A 22,640-nucleotide genomic window follows, 5' to 3' on the forward strand; every position below is an offset into this window, starting at 1 on the left:
CAGCGTAACTCAGGTAACAAATTAAACCTGTAAATCTCTAGTAATAACGGGCAAAAGTGGATGTTTCCTTCCTACATTGAAAATGTCCAATTCCCAATACTAATGTTTTTTACTGTCTTTTAGTTATGGTATCAACAAGCCCACATATACATTGATAGCACATCTGCTACTAGTTCATGCAGCTTATGTCACACACAAGACAGCCAGAAATGTACGAAGTCCAATTGAGGCGTAGCGCCTTTGCATCTCTCCTGTCACTTGCTAGGACAATATCATTATAGGCACGAGTCATCAACAGATGCCACCAGCTGACATGGACCTGAGTTACAGAGCTGCACGTGGTTGTAGTAGTAGGCGGCAGAGGTCAGCAACTGACGGACAGTGCTAGCAGTCGTAGTCAAAACAATGTTGTAAAGTTATGTTTGATTAATATTTAATGTATTTGCATAATTATAATTGTTTTATATGTGTAGTAATTATCAGTGTGAGTGTTGTATGAGTGAAGAAGAACAGAAGTAAATGAAAATTGTTTTGTTTATTCACGAAGTCCCAGTTAAGCTATACAGGGGATTTACTATATTTAAATGTGCAGTCAGTTTATGGTACTAATAAATCGTGAGTAGAACACAAATTAATTGGTAATTTCAGAAGGAGTAATTTTAAATTTGATACTTTTCTAAATTTATTTATTTAGCAATTGCCATAGAAAGAAATGTTTTACTATGATTGGTCATTGAAGTGAAGCGCAGGATAATACTACAACCTGATTTGCTGTTTGTGATATCAGCCAATCAGAAAAATGCAGGCTCACACCAATCTTGCTGGGAACAAAGCCTTAGGTGTGATCTAGGGGGGTCGGGGCTGAGTGTTCGATCCAGTAACATCTCATTGAAAGCAGCTCCAACAAAAGTACTGTAAAATCGCGGAAAAATGGTAATTACGAGTTCGCAAAGTAGTACAAAGTGTATTTAAGTGAACCGTATAGTGGAAGTCGTGTGGAATTTCGGACGGAATATCAAAATTATTGCTTTTGACTGTTAGTTAAAACCGTGTGCCGTGTTGTGCGATCTAAGACTGGAATAGGTATTACGTGTAGAGCAGAGTGCACAACATTTGAGCGAGCATTTTCATAACTAAACGATCCGGTGAACTCTATTAACTTCCGTAACAGGTGTAAATACCATAAACTGGCTACCTGTGTGATTGTGGTGTGCGTGTGAACTATACATTGTGTTGCCACTTAGTACAGACTTGGCACTATTAACTGTGATCTTCATTGTAAAAATACACCTGAAAATTTACATTGCCACTTTAATTTCAGTAGCTAGACACATCCCGTTAACTGGACAATTCTATTTATGTTGCGACCTGCAATAAACAGTAGTCGACTAGTATTTTCTACTACAGCTTTTAGGTAGACAAATGAACATTGCTGGACACTGGCAGGGCGGTAAATATAAGTGCCGCTCTGCATATGGTGCATCGACTGGGAAACTATAAAGCTGTAGGAACCGAATTTGTGATCGAGAAGAATGGTCAATAAGCAACTTTGCAACAGTGACTGTAGGTGCGAGTGAGATATTGTTGTGAAGACGAACATACGTTTTGAGTTGCAATGAGGAGAGAACCTGTGGAAAGGAGATTTTATAGCGAACTGGATGCTACGGGACTGAAGGCGCAGCGTAGAATTGGTCCGCTGAGCAACAGATGGCACTCCTAAATAAAAGCAAGTAGGGGATACTGTTAATATGGAGGTATTAAGTAACGATGTGCCTCAGATATCTCCAGTTGTAAAGATGAAAGTGGAACATAATGTTCCGACCGATTCTGGTATGGGTTTGGTTTTTTGGTTTTTTTTTTGTTTTAGGGCGCAAAACTTCTATGGTCATTAGCGCCCAGCCCGTGACTTAGGAAACAGTAAAAAACCGAAATTGAAAACCAGCAGCAATGGGAACAAGGTCATAAAATTGGAGAAACTAAAAGCAGAAGGAATGCTTAAAAATCCACTACAGAAAGGGGTTGGTTGTCCCCAAAAAAGGCTTCAAATGACTGACGTCATTTCACTGTCACTAATAAACTGGAGAACGCGGTCGGCTGAGCGCGTGTCATCTGCTAAAATCGACGATAGATCAGGCGATAGCTGTAGACGGGAGCGTAATGGATTAAAATAGGGGCATTCAATTAAAAGGTGTCTTACCGTCCACAGCTGAGAGCAGTGGGGACAGAGTGGGGGAGGATCGCCACTTAAAAGATGTCGATGGCTAAAAAGACAGTGCCCTATCCGGAGTCTAGCTAAAATTACCTCCTCCCGACGACGCGTTTGGGAGGAAGAGGTCCAAGCGCAAGGAAGGGCTTTCACTTCCCGCAATTTATTATGGGGAAGTGTTGACCAATGCGCGTGCCATAAATGAGCAACTTTGCGACATAAAACGCTCCGTAGATCGGTGAAGGGAATCGACTGAATAGCTGGCTGAGGAAGAGAGACTGCAGCCTTGGCCGCTATATCGGCCACCTCATTCCCACAGATACCAGCGTGTCCCGGGAGCCAGAGGAACGCCACTGAGACGCCCCCCAGGTGGAGCAAGCGCAGACAGTCCTGAATCCGGTGGACCAGAGGGTGCACAGGGTAAAGAGCTTGGAGACTGAGGCGAGAGCTGAGAGAATCTGAGCAGATTACGTACTGTATCCGCTGATGGCGGCGGATGTAGTGGACAGCCTGGAGAACAGCGCAAAGCTCCGCAGTATAAACCGAACACTGGTCGGGAAGCCGAAAGTGATTTGGGGTGTCGCCAACAATATAGGCACTCCCTACACCTAACGATGTTTTCGAGCCGTCGGTGTAAATAAATGTGGCGTCCGTCATTTGTGCACATAGAGCAGCAAATGCCCGACGATAAACAAGTGTAGGGGTACCATCCTTGGGAGATCGACAAAGGTCACGGAGCAGGCAGATCCGGGGACGGAGCCAAGGCGGTGCTGTACCCCAAGTTGTCAAGAAGGTTTTAGGAAAGCGGAAGGAAAGAGAATGGAGCAGTTGATGGAAGTGGACTCCCGGGGGTAGTAGGGAGGAGGAGCGGCCTGCATACCCTACATCAAAGGAGGCGTCGAAAAAAAAGGTCATGGGCTGGATTAGCAGGCATGGAAGACAGATGGCTAGCATAACGACTCAGAAGGACTGCTCGCCGATTGGACAGCGGAGGTTCAGCAGTCTCAGCATAAAGGCTTTCCACAGGGCTAGTGTAAAAAGCTCCAGACACTAAACGTAATCTACAGTGGTGGATAGAGTCGAGACGCCGAAGAATAGACGGCCGGGCAGAGGAGTAGACTATGCTTCCATAATCCAATTTCGAGCGCACTAAGGCGCGATAGAGGCGGAGAAGGACCACTCGGTCCGCTCCCCAGGAGGTACCATTCAGGACACGGACGGTGTTAAGGGATCGCAGACAGCGAGCCGAAAGATAGGAAACGTGGGAGGACCAGCACAGTTTTCTGTCAAACATAAGACCCAAGAATTTAGCGACGTCTGAAAACGGAAGGTTGACAGGACCTAGATGTAAGGAGGGCGGAAGAAACTCCTTACGTCGCCAAAAATTAACACAAACGGTCTTACTGGGTGAGAAACGGAAGCCGGTTTCGATGCTCCAAGAGTGGAGGCGATCGAGACATCCTTGAAGACGTCGTTCAAGAAGGCTGGTCCGTTGAGAGCTGTAGTAGATCGCAAAATCGTCCACAAAGAGGGAGCCCGAGACATCAGGAAGGAGACAATCCATAATTGGATTTATGGCGATGGCAAACAGTACAACACTCAGCACGGAGCCCTGGGGTACCCCGTTTTCTTGGGAGAAAGTAAGGGAGAGAGTAGTGTTCACCCGCACCCTAAATGTGCGCTCTGCCATAAATTCGCGAAGAAAAAGTGGCAGCCGGCCTCGAAAGCCCCAAGAGAACAGTGTGCGGGGGATGCCTGTCCTCCAACAGGTATCGTATGCTCTCTCCAGATCAAAAAATACTGCTACCGTTTGGCGTTTCCGGAGAAAATTGTTCATGATATAAGTGGAGAGAGCAACAAGATGGTCAACTGTAGAACGATGCTTTCGGAATCCGCACTGGGCTGGTGTTAAAAGACTGCGGGATTCCAGCCACCAAGCTAAACGGTAATTCACCATACGCTCCAAAACCTTACAGACACTACTCGTGAGAGAAATGGGGCGATAGCTAGAGGGGAGATGTTTGTCCTTTCCAGGTTTTGGAACGGGAATGACAATAGCTTCCCGCCATCGTCTGGGAAAGGTACTGTCGGTCCAAATTCTATTATAAAGGCGAAGGAGGTAACGCAGACTATGGGTTGATAAATGCAGCAACATTTGGACATGGATACCATCCGGTCCTGGGGCGGAGGAGCGAGAAGAAGAGAGGGCATGTTGGAGTTCCCGCATGGAGAAAACAGTATTGTAGCTTTCGTGATTTTGAGAGGAGAAAGCAAGATGTCGCACTTCCGCTGCACGTTTCTTCGGGAGAAACGCTGGCGGGTAATTTGAAGAGCTCGAAATCGCAGCAAAGTGCTGACCCAATGAGTTAGAAATTGCGACGGGGTCCACTAAGGTATCATGCGCGACAGTGAGCCCAGAGACTGGGGAGAAACTAGGCGCGCCTGAGAACCGTCGAAGCCGACTCCAAACTTCCGAGGAGGGAGTGAAGGTGTTAAATGAGCTAATAAAGAATTTCCAGCTTGCCTTCTTGCTATCGCGGATGACGCGACGGCATCGCGCACGGAGCTGCTTATAGCGGATACAGTTGGCCAAAGTAGGATGGTGACGGAAAATGCGAAGGGCACGTCGCCGCTCACGTATTGCGTCACGGCATGCCTCGTTCCACCAAGGAACTGGGGTGCGCCGGGGAAATTCGGAGGTGCGTGGTATTGAACGTTCCGCAGCTGTAAGAATAACGTCGGTAATATCTGTGACCTCATCGTCGACGCTGGGAAAGCGGCGGTCATCGAATGTCTCTAGAGACGAAAAAAGTGTCCAATCGGCTTGGGCAAACTTCCAGCGTCGCGAGCGCATATATGGCAGTTAAGGCTGCAGTCTAAGGACACATGGAAAGTGGTCACTCGAGTGTGTATCATCAAGGGCGAACCATTCGAAGCGCCGAGCTAGTGGAACAGTACCGACCGCAAGGTCCAAATGAGATAAATTTGTCGTGGAGGCAGACAAAAATGTGGGGACCCCAGTGTTGAGGCAAACTAGATCCGCTTGGTGGAAGACGTCTAGCAATAGTGAGCCACGTGGACAAGGATGGGGAGATCCCCAAAGTGGGTGGTGGGCATTGAAGTCCCCAACCAGCAAATAGGGGGGTGGAAGCAGGAGATCAGCTCGTGCCATTGGTGTGGACGATGGAATGTATACAGTACAAAGAGAGAACGTGTATCCAGAAAGGGAAAGACGGACGGCGACAGCTTGGAAGGAAGTGTTTAAATGGATTGGGTGATAATGGAGAGTTTCATGAAGAAGAATCATGAGTCCTCCATGTGCTGGAGTGCCTTCAACAGAGGGGAGATCATATCGGACGGACTGAAAATGAGGGAGAACAAAGCGGTCATGGGGACGCAGCTTTGTTTACTGAAGACAGAAGATGACCGGCGAGTAGGATCTTAAGAGGATCGACAATTCATCCCGATTGGCTCGAATACCGCGGATAGTCCAGTGGATACTGGACATAGGGTGAACAGAAAATGGAGGAATGTGACCAAGGTCGCTGTCAACTCAACGACTGCTCTGAGCTTGCGACCGACAGCATGGAATGGCATTCAGCCGAAGGCAGAAGATCCTGATCCATAGGCTGGTCAGGAGCAGCTCCTGCCACCAGCGATCGGCCGGTTGACCGGCCACCAGCAGTGCGCCTCGGTGACACAGAAGACGGCCGAGGGCGATTTCCGCCAGGTGGTGCTGTAGATGGGACACGCCTTGGCAGAGAAGGAGAGGAACTGGGTTTCTTTGTAGCCTTCTTGGAAGTATGACGTTTAGATGAAGGAGGAACCGATGGTTGGGAAGTTGCGGTATGTAAAAACTCTTCACGAGTATGCTCTTTTTTCGAAGACTTGGCGTCTGACGTTTGGGCTCGAGATTTAGCAGAACCCGACGAAGGGTGAGCCATAGAGTGGGCAGGCGAAAGTGGTGAGGTTGAACGGGCGATCTTTGCGCTGGCCGATCTGACGACCGTGGTACTAAAGGTGAGGTCGCAAGTCTGCGTGGCCGCATCCTTTGTTGGACGAGGGGAAGCAAGGACAGTGCTGTATTTTCCTGTCTGAGGCACGGTGGGCTGTCGACTGGCGAATAATTTTCGAGCAGCAAAGGTCGACACCTTTTCCTTCACTCTTATTTCCTGGATGAGTTTTTCGTCCTTAAAAACGGGGCAATCTCGAGAGGAAGCAGCGTGGTCACCCATACAGTTGATGCAGCGAGGGGATGGAGGTGGACAAGCACCCTCATGGGCATCCTTCCCACACGTAACACATTTGGCCGGATTGGAACAGGACTGGCTGGTGTGATTGAACCGCTGACATCGATAACAACGCGTAGGGTTTGGGACATAAGGGCGAACGGAAATTATCTCATAGCCTGCTTTGATTTTCGATGGGAGTTGAACTTTGTCAAATGTCAAGAAGACAGTGCGGGTTGGAATGATGTTCGTGTCAACCCTTTTCATAACTCTATGAACAGCCGTTACACCCTGGTCAGACAGGTAGTGCTGAATTTCTTCGTCAGACAATCCATCGAGGGAGCGTGTATAAACGACTCCACGCGAGGAATTTAAGGTACGGTGCGGTTCCACCCGGACAGGGAAGGTGTGGAGCAGAGAAGTACGCAGCAATTTTTGTGCCTGGAGGGCACTGTGTGTTTCTAACAACAGGGTGCCATTCCGTAATCTGGAACAAGACTTTACAGGACCTGCAATTGCGTTGACACCTTTCTGAATAATGAAAGGGTTGACCGTGGAGAAGTCGTGACCTTCGTCAGACCGAGAAACAACAAGGAACTGTGGCAACGATGGAAGAACCGTCTGTGGCTGAGACTCAGTGAACTTACGTTTGTGAGCAGACATAGTGGAAGGTGAGGAAACCATTGCGGAAGAATCCCCCATGATTACCGGCGTCTCCGATGGCGCGCTCCTCCCTTGTGGGGGCCCTCACTGAGGGCACACCCGCCTTAGGTGATTGTTGACACCTCAGGTCACACCTCCCGACAAACGGACGGAGGGACCAATCGGCACTTTCGGAAGGTATGAGCTCGGGTAATCACCCCTCCCTGGGCCTGGCTGTTACCAGGGGGTACGTACGTGTCCTACCTGTCCACCCGGGGCGGGGAATTACGCGTTACCCCGTCACCGGCTACGCATGGAAGTGCGTGGGTCAGCCTTCAGACACGCACAGGGAGGAAAAAAGAGAAAGGGAAAGGAAAGAAGAGGGGGTCTCAAACGCCGCAGCGGAGAAAAGGGCAAAGAGAAGAGGGAAGGAAAAGAGGATAGAGGAAGGACGAGGACTTGCAAGTGTAGAAAGCAAGGAATTTGGAACAGTTTCGAGCGTCCGTCTCCGGACGTAGGCACAAACCATACTCCCAGAGGGGGAGAAAGGGAAGGAAAGAGCCAGAGGTGAGGGGGGGGCGAAGATGGGGGACGGGGAAGGATGCGGAAAGGGAAGGGATGCAGCCCGGAAAGGAAGGAGGGCCACATTAGCTCGGGGTCCCGTGCTCGCTACGCATGTGTCCACAAAAGAGTTGTGGACCCCCTGGGGGGTCTGGTATGGGTGACAGTTTAAATCTTGACGATAGTCAGTTGAATGATTTCAGTATTAGTAGTTTGTTTGATGTCAGTAGTGCTAATGTGAGTGAGGAGGCTGACAGAACAGATACCAAATTTGGTATTGTGCCTGTACAATTAGCTGATCAAAAAATTATACACCAGGAAAACAAACCGGTAAATTTACAAGATATGTTTGCAGCTTTAATGACGAATATTAATCAAAATTTCAGTAATATTAATCAGAATTTCACTGAGGTAAAACAAAATTTTGGGAAGTTAGATCAGAAAGTTGAACAACAGTCTGGTAGTATTATCAAGCTAGCTAATGATCTGAAACAGTTTAAGACTGAAATTAATAAGAAAATAGAACAACAGGCTGTTGAGATTAAGAAGATGTGGAGGATGGATTTACAGGTGTTTGACACTCATGTAAATAAGAGAATTTCTGATGCAGAAAGTAGGTGTAAAAAGTCTTCAGAAAATGTAAAAAGTGAATTAACAGGGCTGGTTAGCAAGGTTGCGATTGGAAGCAAACAGAATATAGATCAGATAAGAAAAGAAGTAGGTCAAGTCAAGTCAAATCTGACATCAGTAGAATCTATGTGTCAAACTGCACATGGAAATTTAAATAAAAAAATTGATTCTGTGAATGAAAATTGTTTGGGCAGTGTTAAAGTTGTGTCTGAACAAGTGAATGTGGTTGTGAGTGGAGTAGAACAAATTACTATCAAAACTGAACAAATAACCCTTAAATTAAATGAGCATGACAGTAGACTAAACAAAGTGGAACGTAATATTAGATTGGGTGCTAACGGTGTGAACTGTAGTATGGTGACGGAAACTGCTGAAGTGTCTTATATTACAAACAGACAGTTTCTTCATTTTGATCCAGCTGGAAATGTTCATCCGAAAGAGTTCTGGAACGATTTTGAAAATGTTTTGCCTAGTTTGTGGAGTGACCGTAAGAAGATTGGTTTCGTAACATCGAATTTTTTGGGTGAGGCTAGGATATGGGGAACGACTGCAACGGAACAATATGAGACGTTAGAGCAGTTTAAAGAAGCATTTTTCAAAGAATGTTGGGGCAAGCAAAAGCAAATAGAATTGCAAAACAGTTTCTGGGCTGGGGAAAAGTTCAATCCCAGGAAAGAGAATATAAAAAGATTTGCTTTAAGATGTGTGACTAATTTGTCATATTTGACAAACAAATTAGAGCCTGAGCAAATAATTATGGGGTTAGATGGAAAGTTGCCTCTAAGCTGGAGAAATAAATAGTTGCTGCTCCTAGGGACAATGTTGATAAGTTTATTAGCTATTTGGAAATGGTGGAGAAGCTTATGCAGGAAGAGGAGCAGACAAATCGTAGTTTTAGGCCAAGTTAAAACTTTTATTTCAGTAGCTAGCCACATCCCATTTACCAGACAATTCTATGTATGTTGCGACTTGCAATAGACAGTAGTGGTCTAGTATTTTCTACTACAGCTTTTAGCTAGACAAATGAACCTTGCTGGACACTGGCAGGGCGGTAAATATAAGTGCCGCGCCGCACAACCTGAAATATTACGAGATTAATACAGTCAATACTCTGCTATGGAACGAGTTTCACGCTCGGTCCTTTTCAGTGGATTCTTCAAAGGAAGCTGCACACCAATAAATGTTCTGTAAATGTATACTGAACACGCCACGCAGAATTCATCACAAAGGCCTATAGTTTCACACACAGTTTTCTCTACAACGAACACTCCAAAATCTCCCAAACTTCACAGAACTGTCCGTAAATGTATCTGCTTATATGGTGGTATAAACCGAATGCGAAACAACAGTCACTTCTTCATTTTACAAATAACCTTTTATGACACATCTAACGTGACCTTCTCGTCCGGCAACAAGTCCACGACTGTCCGAATGCAGTTGCTTTCAGGGCATATAACTCATTCCAGTGTGCGGGAAAGACTTTACTCTGATTGGTTGATCGAAATGAACAGCCAGTCAGATGAATCTTTCAAGATCATATTCACACTTAAACTGTTTTACTCCAGTCAACATTCGCAGATGCATTTATGTCATTTCATGCTGCAAATATTAACAAAATGTTCCACCAAAGAAAACAAAATGAAAACTAAGAGAAAACTGTCGTTACAATATACTTTAGAACTGATTATGCTCTTATTACCTTTCTGGCTGCCTTATTACAAAAGTAAACACTCGTAGACATACATCATCTACCAGTTAGGGGGATTTGCAGTTTTCATGACAACCTGGTGGCGTAACACTTGCCAGTTACATAAGGTGTAATACAACATAGAACTGAAATTTGACATATGTCCCACATACACACTCACATTCCCTCTCATTTACCCTCACGCTAACACAAAATATAAATATTAACTTTTAAACTGTTATTTTTATTACGAAAGAAAAATTATCGAAAGTTTAGAATTGAAAATCTTTATAAAATAATTCGGCACAGTGAGAGTGCTATTACAGTTTTCAGATAACAAAATAAGTATAAAATGTTATTGTTGCTATCTTAATTTACTTTCTTAAGTGTCGATTAAGTACTTTTTTAATGGGTTTTTTATATTCCCGAAACTATTATAGATAGCAGGTATCAAATTTTGACACAAAGTTCGCCTGGATAACAAAAGCTCATGTACCAGATTTGGAATAAAACAGATCATATCTAACATAGTTATTTAGTTTCTTACGTGAGGTGAATAAGTGATTTTAGTACGTGCCACAGTGAGCATTCTCACGGTCTGCTTTATCGACAGGTTTGGCTACGACGCATACAGCAGGCCACAAATCGGCCACTGTCGAATGCTACTATACTGATACTGCAGGCTTCCAAAACAGCTTGCCATAACATAACAAAACTTGCTGCAAAACTCTGCAGTTGCTAATAGCTGCGATGCTACACACACCCTAAGAAACTAAAAATTTTCCTGATCATATTTTTATGTTTCTTACAATTTTTGCTGTAATGTTTTTTCTTAACTACACTGACACTCCTCATTAAACTGTTTGTATAAAAAAAATTTGCATTTGATCAAATTATTTTAATTACATAACAATTGTTAATTTATGTTGTTTGATGACACACAGGAAATAAATTTTACAAAAAAAAAAAAAAAAAAAAAAAAAAAATTATTTTTCATCAGCTGAAAAGAAATAACATATCTCATGTTCTCACAGGATTCCCTACAATTTAATACTTTCTTGTTCGAAACATGACTTTGACAAAATTCAACTTTCAATATTTATGTATTACAAATTTTTTTCAAAATTCTGTAAATATTCGAAACTTTCATGAAGAAGATTTTTTTTACAAAAGTTTTTGAAACAACAAACTCTTTTTTTTAAATCAGTTCTTTCATAATGAAGTAAAATGAGTATGGGTCATAAGCACTTACACTTGAATCACAAAATGGCTCATCACTGGTATTTAGCATCCAGCTCTATCTCCACCTCTGGTTCTCTCTCACCACCTGTAATATACAGTACGTCTCAGCGTCCATTCTCAATCTCTACATCCTAATCCTAATACATTTATCCTGACAGATAATATTTCTTAAAGTGTGCCTCTCAAATTCAAAGGTTAAAAGCAAAACTTTTTTTAGATGTTTTTAAATTTTATCCAATTTTTATTTTATTTTATTTTTTTTTTCAGGCAAATTTATATTTATTTTCAGTCAAACATTTCTTTACATTTAGTATTAATTAATTCAGTGAAAATGAATTAACTGCTTTTAAAACTTTTAACAGTGCACCAAAATTTGGCACTACTACTGAAATACTATTTTCAAAATCTGTGTGTAATTAAGCAAGTTACTGTTACAAATATTGCTAATTCAAAATTTTACTCTTTCTTAACTTTCTTTCAGAATATAAAGTTTACTACTTGACTTTACACTAATAAGCTATTGTACACAAAGAAAAAATACAACATCATTAAATATACTGAAAAACTACCTCTGCCACCATCTGCAGCTCTGAGAAACATTATTACACATTATGCAAATAGATACAAAATCATTAAGCACTGAAAAACTTTCAATCCATTTCCTGCAGTTCCTCAACACCTCCTATAGACATAATACAAAAAGAGAAATCAATTTTAGAAAATCACTAAAATTACTTATGTCCACTTCAGTAGCTGTGTCTCAACCTCAGGTTCTCTCTCAGCACCTGTAATATACAGTATGTCTCAGAGTCCATTTCAGAACCATTGTCAATTAAACAAGTAATTGTATCAATGCCGGCCGCGGTGGTCTCGCGGTTCTAGGCGCTCAGTCCGGAACCGCGCGACTGCTACGGTCGCAGGTTCGAATCCTGCCTCGGGCATGGATGTGTGTGATGTCCTTAGGTTAGTTAGGTTTAAGTAGCTCTAAGGTCTAGGGGACTGATGACCACAGATGTTAAGTCCCATAGTGCTCAGAGCCAGCCAATTGTATCAATAATTCAATAATAGGTTGTCTAGGATTTATTTTTAGACATTGAGTTTCAGGTTCATCTAGTAAATCATGCACCACCTCTCGTCTGTCGAAACCTATCCCTCCTGTGAAAATTAACAGAACACTTACAGGATCGTCTTTCACCTTGTTTCTATTACTACTAGCCTCTTTCACTAAATTACTCATAATGGAAAAAGCATCTCCATCTTTTCCCTCTCCTCCATCTGAAATATATTCTGTTTCTGCAACTCTATCCAAGGTATTTACAGAATTATCTATATTACCACCTTCTTCTTCCTCTCCTGATTCCTCGTCTTCACTTTCTGAAATAACTCCACTTACTTTATTCAAAAACTCCTCAACGCAGTCATCCTCTTCCTCCTGCATTTCCATAATATTAATTCCACAGTCTCCAGATAGCCTATCATCCTGGTCTACATATTTACTTTCTGAAATAAGTTCTTCATTAAAATGGTCGTGCTGATATCTGTCTGAACTTTCACTCTCACAAAATGCTACTTCCTTTTCGAAAGAAACAAACTGTTTAGCAGTGTCACTCTCCTTTGCCCTCCTATTTTCGTTTATATTATTTTCAAAATACTGTTTAGTAGGAGCCTTCTTTACAAAGGGCGTTGCTAGCGGGTTTAGTGTATAGAGTTGCAGTCTGTAAATGCTATCATCATCACAGACCGCTACACGTTTCCCTGCTGTGCGATGTCATTGCCTCTGACGTTTCTATCACCTGATAGGTGATGCTCATCCATTGCGTCATGGGCTCGCAGCTGATTGCAATCAAAATACTGTACTCTGTCATTGAAGCTACTTCCAGCAGTACCTCCTCTTCCTCTGTACCTATCCCAGTAACCATTACCTCTTTGTACGCCTATTCTATTTACATTGACTTCCGTCCTATTGTCATTGGGTCTCGTGGGAGGCCTATATTCTCTCCTATTATTTTTCTCCTCATTCAAAATGTTTTCACTCTTTCTAAATAATGGAAAAACCTATCAATATCTTCTCGAGGAGCCGTTATGATCTTATTCCACCAAAATAACGGCAACTTATTCTCTATGCCCATAATGATCTGTTCTGTTTCCACCTTTGAATTTAAATATGACAAGGTAGCCACCCACTTTTGTACAAACCTTTTGATACTGTCACTCTCGGATTCGTATTTTTCCCCTCAACAAAAATTCATTCAAAACCTACATCTGCTTTCTCTTTCCCCAATATTCTTCAAAGAACGCTTCCAAAACAGCTTGCCATAATGTAACAAAACTTACTGCAAAGATCAACAGTCACGTAATATCTGCAACGCTACAGTGGATGTTTCATTTCATTTAGCAAATCCAAACAATGGTGTCACTCAGGGTTACTAGTCGCAAAGAAGTTCACACATACTCCTTCTGCTGGCAAAGTCACAGCCACTGTGTTTCAGTATCGTAAGAGGATACATCGATTTCAAGAAACCTGGGACAATAGTCAACTCAGACAGTTGTTGTACAAAACACTACGAAAATTCAGGTGAGCTATTCAGATCCGCTGGAGAGGACGACTGATAGAAGGTGTAATGCCGTGCCGCACGATAATGCCCGACCTCACATCTCCTGTAAAACCTAGGAACTTATAGTGCGACCAAAAGATATCTTACTTGTTGGCAACAAATATCAGCTGTGACAGGCACGCTCATTTGGATGGGTTCGTAGTGCACAACACACTTTTCGAGTCACTGGCTGGAATATGTTATGTTCAGATTACCTTTTGCTCAAGAATATGTCTTTCGTTAGGGCTCAACAATTACCTCTTCTGAAGAAGTTAACATAAAGGCATCACGAGTCATCAGCAGTAACAACATTACATAGGAAGTCTCAATGAGCAAATTGATGATGTTAAAGCAAAACTGCAGTAACAGTCACCCGTCTGACTTTCGTTGCTTTGAAATAGAACATGCAGTACTCCTACTCCTGACTTCTGAGCCTTGCCTATTGAATGCAAATGTCACATGACGTTTCAATGCCTACATTTCATCACATATGACTGTTATTGAGACTTCCTAATTGTGGAAAATCATTCATGCCAGACTGAGCTTTCATGAATTTCCTTTTGTGATGTGTTTTCCCTAAAAGAGTCACCCCACAATACAAAGGTGCCAAACTGCCTCTGTTGCCATCACCCCTCTGTTAAACCCATAGCAAGTAATAGTCTCAAATATTAGATCTTTTTCCACATGCATCTCTATTTTACAACTCTTGAACAACATTCATAAGTTTCAAACATGCAAAATCCAATATGTAACTGTGATATAAGTACTAGAACAAAATGACACTGCACTGCTTTTGCCTGGTTGGACGATGCCTGGTGTTAGGGGACAGTTGGTTGATAGCCACTGTAGGACGAGGGAACTCTCGAATGTTAACTGTCCTTACCTCGACACGGCCGTTAGCTGTTAGGCGGAATTCTTTCTGTATGTTTTTGCTATTATGTGTGGGTTGGACAGTGAAGTGAATTATCTTTGAGGCTACACCAGACATAACTTTTGCAGACACTTGAAATACAATTTAAAAAACTATGGCACTGTGGAGCTTGAAAGTCATGACTTTATATCTACATTGTGCGATGTTTAGCAATAGACCGTGAGCACCACTCCGTAATGGCTCATAAAGAATGACAGCACTTCCTCCTTACATTTCTTCATCCTACACAGTTGCCAAATCATGCTTATGGCTGATCTGCCATAACTTCTGCACCCTACAGTGTTGCCAGATTGTGCTTATGGCCAGCCTTTGAATTCTTATGTGCAGTGGATTATATTGACCGCACTAAGTGAACAACTCCAACTTAGTGTTTGTGGCAGCCAGATTGTACCTCTAAGACTGTACCTTTCTGATAGAAACTAGTACAAAGGGCATTCAAAAAGTTTTGCACAGTCATCTCCAATTTTTTAATTTTTTGCAGGAGGAGAATGAAATTTTTTGTGAACATACTTGGAACATTTAGCTGTACATTGAGCCTACTCAGTGTAGCCTCCATCAGCTGTGACGCATCTGGCCCAATGTTCTTTCCATAATGTAAATGCACTTTGGTAAAATTGTGGGGATTGGCTTTTACACCATTGCTTGACACAGGAAATAAGGTCTTTCTCACTATCAAATGTTTTACCATGCAGGTGGGCCTTCAGATGATCAAAGAGGTAAAAATCAGATGGAGCCAAGTCCGGACTGTAGGGAGGATGAGGAACAATTTTCCAACCCATCTTCCTGATTTTCTGCTGCATCATAAGGGCTGTATGGGGTTTGTCATTGTCATGGTGTAGTCTGATGAGCTGACAATGAAGCTGTGGTCTGTGGGTCTTGACGGCACATCACAGCTTGTCCAATGACAAACAGTAACAGTCCAGGTCAATTGTAGGTTTGTTTGAGCAGTTGCCAGAGAGCAGTTTTCCAATGCGAGAAATAAGGCACTACTGCACTTAGCAATGAGGAACTGAAATTAAGTGTACCATTTGAATATGAAATGGCAACCACCTACTGTAGAACAAGTATTAAACGTGATGTATCTGCATATGTTAAAAATAGTGTGAACATAATCTATAAAGTTATAGATGTGAGTGGACTGTGCATAAAAGCAAAATTTGAAGCTGCAGCCATAATGTTGCCAAACCAGGAAATTATAATAGCTTCAGTATATTGCCCCCCAAAACACAATAAAGACCTGTTTGTGGGGCTTCTGGAGAAACTGATACTTTTGCTACTCAAATACAAAAACTACAGAGTATTAATATTTCGTGATATCAATACAGAGATTAGGTTTAAGAATAGAAAGGTTGATCACCTGCTAAATACATTAAGATCACTTAACTTCAGTTGCGTAAATGACAAACCTACAAGACAGGAAGCATGTCTAGATAACATAATTTGTAATTTTCATCTAAACAAAACAGAATTCAACACAATCAAGCTAGGCATTCAGATCATGAGGGAATATGGCTCAGACAAACTCTTAACAGTAAAGCAACTGAAACTTCCACGGACTGTAGAAAAATTATAAGACCAGTTAACAAATCAAAGCTAAACAAGTTGATAAGTAAATTGAATTTAATAAAATGGGATAAAATAATAACCACTGCAAGTGCAAATGAATCTAGCAACAAATTTCAAGAAATTTTGAAGCATGTTGTCCTAAACACTGCAAGAAAATATCAAAGCAAAACTGTTACACCAAACCACAAAATCTAAAAAGCTGGTACACCTCACATCTCAGTAGAACAAGAATCACAATGCTACTCTATCATGATAGGTCCAAGCACAATAATGCTGACAAGGAAATGTACATGAAAGTGAAAAAGATTTACAGGTCTGAAATCAAGGCAGCTAAGTGCAAAGCAAATGATGCATATATACTGAAGTCAGTAAATAAATGCAAAGCTGCATGGGAAATTATTAAAACAGAAACTAACTATGATGATAAAGTATACCAGACACCAATTCCACCTGATATTCTAAATGTGCATTTTGTCAGTCCTCAATCAGATAACAGCATAATGGAGAATGTGAGCAAGGCAGAGGCACTGCTGCCAGAAATGAACAGTAAGCAGACAAACAGCTTTCACTGGACTCTAACTGAGAAGATGGTCAATGAATCAATAGCTAAGCTCAGTAATTCTAGAGCAGAAGATTACTATGGTCTCTCAAATTATGTTATTAAATACATCAGAAATCAAATTGTAAAGCCACTGACTAAAATAATCAACAAAATTTTAAATGAAGGTAATTATCCAGAATGTTTAAAAATATCTGTAGTTAAACCAGTACATAAGAAAGTATATATAGCATCACCAGATAACTATCGGCCAATATCACTTATACCCATAATATCAAAAATAATAGAATACTGCATGCATAAACAGATGAGTCAATATTTTGAACATAATAATATACTCACCTCCTCAGTGTATGGTTTCAGATCTAGCCTTTCTACAGTCAAAGTAGTTGAGAGTATGGTAGCAAAAATATACACTACACAATATCTTTGAAAATAAAGATATCTGTGCAACACTGTTGGACCTCAGGAAAGCTTTTGATATGGTCTCCCACAATATTCTCATAAAAAAACTCTACCACTATGGAGTGAGAGAGAATGCTCTATGCCTAATGCACAATAGAAAACAGTTAGTTAAGGTAAATAATCAAATGTCACAATGTCTCCCAGTTGTAAAGGGTGTACCTCAAGGATCTGTTCTTGGACCTTTCCTTTTCATTATTTATATAAATGATTTACCTGCAGTTGTATCATGTGATGCAGTCCTATATGCTGATGACACAACGCTCATCACATGTCATACCTATCTTGAAAATGTGCAACACAGCATGGGAGTGACAATGGAGAGGTGCACTACTTGGTCTGAGGCAAATGTACTGCAGAAGACTGATAGTAAAACTGAAGCCATTGTATTTCTGTCTGCTTCAACAAATTACCTGAAAATTCCTACACAGTGCCAATAAATAAATTTAAAACAAGTCTTTCGAGGTGGATCAAGAGTAAAGTAATTTACTCTGCTCAAGAGTTCCTAGAGTATGTGACAAATGACCCACTTTCCTTATGAGAATGAACTATAAATTAACTGAAAATTATACATATGCCATACTGTGCAACTATTTTATTACTGTTTCATGTACTTATTGTTAATTAGCTGTTTTATTATTTATTTGTCATTCACTGAACTACGTAGTTCATTTATCTTGTGACTGACCTATTAGGAAACTTCTTGTTGTTACTTAACACTTTCACAAATACGTATTGCATCCATCCTGGATTATTATATTGTAGTTAGTAACATTTATCAGGTCAAAGTTTATAGTATTATTATTGTTATTATTATTATGTAAACACTGACGACACCAATTGCATGTAAATATGCTCAACAGTGGAATAAAACATTTGTATTTTTAGAGCTTCTGTGCTTGCTACTTGTGCTGCTCATACACTTCTCTCGGCCCATTTGTGGTTGGAATCACGTGTGAGGAAGCTGATCTTCAATTCATCAGTTGTGATTGTTGAGCGTCGACCACGAGCAGCCGCAACAGCAATGACTTTTATGGGGAATAGGTGATGCATAGTAAGATCATTTGTGAATTAATTGTAAAAAGTGTTCTGTGTATGTTATTTATGACTGCGAATATGGAGTTTCTGATATATATCTGTTATTTTCAGATTACGAGGTAATGGAAGAGTTCCTGGTTTTCCATTCACCTCACCCACAAGAACCCTTTTGTTCATGCCACACACTGGAACCGTTGTGGGACTGGGAAGCTACTTTAAGAGTAATCGAATTCTATAGAATTCATAATGAATGGCTGGGTAAGAGCAGAGACCTGAAGTGCAAGCAGCAGTTAAGGGACGCGATGTCCACTTACATCAAGGAACCGTTGGGAAAGACGTTTACACCAGCGCAGTGCAAAAATAGATGGCGATGTTTCTTACAAATTTATGAGTGTAATACACAACAATAAGAAATCAGGGAGAGGACAAACCAAAAGATTTCATATACCTGAAAGAAGTGGATGAGATCTTTCAGAAGAAGAGCAACATTTACCCTGAGGTCTTGCTTGATGGTGCAAGTAAGTTACATTCAATACCTCGCACATTCATCATTTTTATGTACATTAACACAATACTTTAATTTCTTTAGACGTTGTGGTGGAGGCAGCGACCAGTGAACAACCAATTGACCAGGCTGTTCCAGGGCCATCAGGATACTTGACGGAGGTTATGTTTTTTTCTAATTCTCACTCTGATTCTGGAAAGTTTAATTCTTTGAGCAAAATATGCCTACATGCTTGCTGAGACTGCATTTTATGACGTTCGTACAAAGCTACTAATGTATTTTCCAAGCAAATGATTTCTGATAGTTTTATTTGTACTGTCCTAGCTATTAATTACTAAATGCTAAGAGACAACGTGGATGTGAGCATTGTAGTTTCATAACCTTTTGTTGTATATGACCTTCCTATTTTCTGTGTTCTTTAATTTATGGTTTATGTGCATAAGTAATTTTTCAATTCATCGTCTTAGGTAATTGGACTTATCACAATTTTGTTCGACCACTATCTGTAAATAAAAAAAAAATCATGTTTTGATTCATATTTGCAAGATCTCGCTCAGAAGTTTTGCAGTTTGTCATTTCTTTCAGTGGAAACTGTGGGAATATGCAGGATGTTTATGGGAACTTTTTTTCATTTTTCAGTGCACTCAGTGATACTTCCATTCAAATTTCTTTATATGTAGTAAGCCGTCAAGCAAATATGACCCGTTTGATTTGTAAACTATTAATGCCAATAATTTACTTGGGTAGAGGCACTGTAGTTCCTTTCTTTATTTTTTGCATTCTTTAATATGCATTTTATCCTTTTTAAGTACTTCAGAAATTTCTAGTTTTTGATTATTCCTTCTAGAGATACTTAAATTAAAAAACAACAGGCTTGTTAGTGATATGGAAATTAAGTTTTCAGTAAGAAAATTTTGCCTAAAAGCATTGCTATTTGACAGTGTTCATTCTTTTTATCTGAGTGTCAGTATCCAAGCAAATCTGATTTTATTTTGTATTTTTTAGTTCCTTCTTTCATGTACTAAGTTATTCTATGCCACACTTCTGCATCACATATGTTAATAATTTTTATACATGGGCATGTAAATAATTTTTATGCATGAGCATGTTAATATTTAAGGACTCTGCAAGTACATCCACACCCTCTCACAAGAAGCTTCAGGTCAAGAGTCGTACACAAGAAGAGAGGAACAATTACTTAAAGGAGAGGCTTGAGATGGAGACAAAAAAAGACCAGAGGGAAAAATGAGAAGCTAGAGTTAAAACGGGCAAGCCTCAAAGTGCAACATGCTTTGCTGGAGGCAACGTTGGAAGCCAGTAAGCAATGTGAATAGTGTAATGTGGTCCTCAGGAAGTATTTTGAGGCTTGGATGTGTTATCCTCCTAAATTTCATTTTTAAATCTTTCCTTTCTATTGTGCCCTTTCTATTTTTATATTTTATATACGGCAAATTTTGCTAATTCTCTTGAACTCTCTGCTAGATACTTCAACTTTAAATAGGGGTTTGTTAGTGACATGTGTGGAAATTTGATGGGTAGTTACCACTTGTTCTATTGTTGATAAAGTGCATGGCAGAGGGTGTGACTCATTGTACCAGTTATTAGATTTTCCCATCATGTTTATGTATGTTTAAATGCCTCCATGTGAGCTGTCATTGGTCTAATCTTCTTGTTCCGATCCCTACAGGAGATGTACATAGAGGACTAATACAGTAATTTTAAGACAGTTCTTAAATATTTTGAAGTACGCTTTCTTGAGACGCTTTTTGACTGTTAGTTTACCAGTTCATTTAAAGCATCTGTGACACTCTTTCATGGATCCAACAAGTGACCATTTGTTCAGACAGTCTCTTTATATTCAGTATACCTCTTACTGTTAAAGTTCTGAGGAATGCCAACATTAATTCTGATCATTACTTGTCTCTGGTAAAAATGAATATCATCCCAGATAGCCGAAAGAACCTTTCCAATATTTCAAGAAAAAACAGACCTCCAAAATTTGATATAAGTAAACTGAAAGATGTCAACAACAAATTTACAGAAACTCTACACAGCAAACAAAAAATAAAACAAACTGGAACAGAATTAAAGAAGCCATGGTACAATGAGCCACAGAAACTATACTGACCAATAAAAAATATGAACACCTGTGGTAGAACGAAGATTGTAATGAACCAATTGCGAAGACAGGCTTGGATAAAATGGAATAGCAAGGAAAAAATCATGAAAACTTCTTGAAGGTTAGGAACGATACATCAAATGTATTGAGAACAACTAAGAGACTCTTCTACAAAAAACCAGATCGATGAAATAGAAGCAAATTTTAGAAGACATCACACTCGGGAATTTTATAAAGCCTTTAAATCGCAAATATCGAAGTTTAAACCTCCTATGTTACATATAAGAGGACTTGATAGAAAACTAAATTTGAATGACAAATCATGTGCTGCAACTCTGGAAATTACTTTTCATCACTACTGAATCCAAATGAAAAGCTTGATTTCCATCCTACTGTTCCTCCTGCAGACAGTCCCCCTCCCACATTAGATCCTGTGCAGAGTAGATGCATAATCTGAAATCTGTTATATCATATGCAAAATCAAGATCAAAAATGTTTGTTGTGGCCTTTGTCAACTTTCAAAAAGCATATGACTCAGTTGATTGAGAAACAATAAAGAACACCCTTGCTGAATTTGGTCTAGATAGGAAAACAATCAATCTGATAAGGGCCACTTTAACACAGTGTCAAAGTTCAAGTTCAGAGGCGAGCTATCAGAACCATTATCTGTACAGGGGTGAGATAAGGTGACCTGCTCTCTCCATTGCTTTTCAACTGTGTCCTCGAAAAGATAATCAGAGGGTGGAAAACAACCGTACCACCAGGTTATGGGATTCAAATTGGACACAAAAGAAATGGCCTCAGAGGAAACTGTTTGGCTTTTGCTGATGATGATCTGGCACTCATTGCAAATAATATTGACGAAGCCAAGGTTCAAGTGTCCAGCCTACAATCAATTGCTGCTAAGACTGGCCTAAAAATAGTATTTAACAAAACTGAATTCATCACGAACATCAAACACGCTCCTCCTCATACTGAAATACAACAAGAGAAAATCAAGCAGTTGAAAAATTTAAATATCTCGGAGAAATAATTACACTTGATGGTTCAGAAAATGCAGCTGTAGGAAGTAGGTGTTTTAAACTAGAAGGTGCTTTTCATCTGTGCAAAGACTTATACAAAAGCAAAAGCCTGTCTTTAAACCTAAAACTTTGTCATTATAACACCATAATTAGACCATCAGCTTTGTATGCATCAGAATGTTTAAACATGACGAAGAAAGGACCCCTACGAAAACTTGAAATATAAGACCGGAAAATTTTGAGGAAAATTATATGAATATACAGAAGACATTGTTACCAGCATGAGGATGCGGAGAACAATGTTTTTTGGTCATCTGGAAAGAATGAACATACAAAGACTTACTCATCGCATACATTCATCAATTTCAGAAACAAAATCGTATTCAAAATGGGCAAGCCAAGGTAAAAAGGATTTACAGGAAGCAGAAATTTCATTTGATGACATTCAGGATCAAGAAGTTTTCAGAGAAAAGTCAAAATTACTAATAACATTATTTCGTTTACTACGCCAGTTCCACGTCCTGCCTGCAAATGGTCAAAACAGAGAAAAGAAGCAGTCAGCCAAAATGAAAATCTACTGGCAGAAGAGGAAAACACAATCAGGGAAGAGATAATAATCTTCGTGGTCCATAGTAGGCCGAAACGAT

The sequence above is a fragment of the Schistocerca nitens genome, chromosome 8 (genome assembly GCF_023898315.1).
Source record: "Schistocerca nitens isolate TAMUIC-IGC-003100 chromosome 8, iqSchNite1.1, whole genome shotgun sequence".
Taxonomy (NCBI): domain Eukaryota; kingdom Metazoa; phylum Arthropoda; class Insecta; order Orthoptera; family Acrididae; genus Schistocerca; species Schistocerca nitens.